The sequence below is a fragment of the Athene noctua genome, unplaced genomic scaffold, assembly GCF_965140245.1.
Source record: "Athene noctua unplaced genomic scaffold, bAthNoc1.hap1.1 HAP1_HAP1_scaffold_643, whole genome shotgun sequence".
Lineage (NCBI taxonomy): Eukaryota > Metazoa > Chordata > Aves > Strigiformes > Strigidae > Athene > Athene noctua.
In genome coordinates this window covers 17,501-20,000 of record NW_027438081.1, presented here as the reverse complement: position 1 = coordinate 20,000, position 2,500 = coordinate 17,501, and the positions used below count along the sequence as shown (strand labels likewise).

The 2,500-nt window shown below is 43.9% G+C and overlaps 1 pseudogene; it reads left to right on the top strand.

Annotated features, from left to right (window-relative positions):
- Positions 1 to 2,500, top strand: part of LOC141955802 (28S ribosomal RNA) — an 8,723-nt pseudogene that overhangs the window by 3,348 nt on the left and 2,875 nt on the right.

Here is a 2,500-nt window from a genome sequence, read left to right as displayed (position 1 = left end):
AATATGGTGCGACCGAATAGAATATTTTTCGCCTCGGTAGGCACCCAAACTGAACAATTTATTTATCAAGAACAGAAATTACATAATAATACAAATTACCAAATTAATTCAAAAGAGGAAACGGTAAATTTAGCAAATATAATAATATTTAATTCAAATGAATATAATGATAATGACACCACCAATGCACAATATGATGGTTTAGCTTTGTTTCCCGAGGTGTATGAAGAACCTTCCACTCCAGAGCCCAAGATCAATAAAGGAAGGGCTGCTGAAGTGGAGGGGGACCCCATATCACCAAAGGACATGGCTCAACCGTCTCTGCAAGGTTTAGCCATGCTACCGGAGGAGGGTGAAGAACCTTCCCCTTCGGGACCCAGGACTAATAAAAGAAGGGTCACCGAGGGAGAGGGGGACCCCACACCACCACCGGCCATGGTTCAACCAGACCCTTTATCGCCTCATCCTCATCCCAATAGTACATCCGTACCCAATACACCGGTACTTAAAATTCCATCCAAAGAACATTCTTGTCCATATTGTAAAACTATACTTAATAAAATATCATCATTAATAGAACACCTGCAGAGAACCCACGGGAAAAGAAAGATCTTATTTGAATGTAATAAATGTGGTAGAACTAATGAGAAACACCATAGTATAGCATGTCATGTCCCCAAATGTAAAGGGGCTGTAAATAAGGAGCCAGTGAGTGGCTTTTCATGTGAGGAATGCAATAAAATATTTACAACTAAAATAGGATTAGGACAGCATAAACGTCTGGCCCACCCCATACTTCGTAATCAGGAACGTATCGCGGCATCCCGTCCAAAAGAAAGCTCTGCTAGGGGACTACATAAAAAATGCTGGTCAGAAGAAGAAGTCGCCCTATTAATCAAATTAGACCAACAATACAAGGGGGCCAAAGATATCAATAAACTCATTGCAGAACATATTCCATCTAAAACATCAAAACAAATCAGTGACAAGAGACGAGACCTTCACAAAAAACCTCCAGCGGAAGTGGAAGATGATAACCAAGACTGGGTACAACATCTGGAAACAGCTGGAGAGACTGATGAACACCCTATAGTAGAAGGTATAAGAACCCAGTATAAGAGAACAGTTTCAAGATGGATAACATCAGAAAAGCTGCCCATTCTTCAAGACACATTTAGAAAGGTGCTCGATGGTGATGGCAATGCGGCCGACTTAATTGAAGACTCATTTGAGACCTGCTTCTCATCTCGCCTCGATCTATCTCAAGAAACGAAGGCCACCCAAAAGAAGAAGCACCAGGTGACCCGAAAAGCCCACCCTGCAAAAACATCAACGGAGTGGATGAAGAAGAGAGCCAGGAGAAGGGGACAGTTCCTGAGGTTCCAGCGCCTATTCCAAATAGACAGAAGGAAGCTGGCCAGTATCATACTGGATGACGTGGAGTCCTTGAGATGCAACATCCCTCTGGCAGAACTACACAAGACCTTTCAAACGAGATGGGAAACAACAGGATCGTTCCAGGGTCTAGGTGGCTTCTTCTCGAGGGGCAGATCAGACAACACCGCCTTCGAACTTATGATCACAAGCAAGGAGATCAAGAAAAACATCAAAGAGATGAGTAAGCATGCAGCCCCAGGGCCGGATGGATTAGATCTGAGGCACCTCGTGGGGATGGATCCTGACCACACACAGCTGATGGAACTATTCAACCTGTGGCTGTTATCAGGCGCCATTCCAGACGTCATCAAGGAATGCAGAACTGTATTAATATCTAAATCAGCCTTACAGGAGCGTCAGACCGACATCAACAACTGGCGACCAATCACCATCGGATCGATAGTCCTGAGGCTGTTCTCCAGGATCCTGACAGCGAGAATAACAAAAGCATGCCCGATCAATCCGAGACAGAGGGGATTTATAAGATCATCAGGATGTTCTGAAAACCTGAAACTCCTGAAGCTATTGATAAGACATGCAAAGACTGAACGACGGCCCCTGGGAGTGGTATTTGTCGACATTGCCAAAGCCTTCGACACCGTCAGTCACGTTCACATAATAGAAGTTCTGAAACAGAAAGGGGTTGACAATCACATCATCAACCTCATCTCCAACATGTACAAGAATACCAAAACATATATCGATATGAAGAAGGAGCAGTCAGAGCCTATTAGGATTCAGATTGGTGTTAAGCAGGGTGATCCGATGTCTCCGATTCTATTCAACCTAGCTATAGATCCTCTCCTGTGCAAACTGGAAGAGGAAGGTCTTGGTTATCAGCACCACACGAAGCAAATAACAACTATGGCATTTGCCGATGATCTAGTATTATTAAGTAGCTCCTGGGAGGGGATGCAAAAGAACCTGGACATTGTTAGAATATTCTGTGACCTAACAGGCCTCAAAACACAAGGGGAAAAATGTCACGGCTTTTACATCAAGCCGACAAAAGATTCATATACCATCAATGACTGTCCCCCATGGACTATCAAAGGCATTCCCC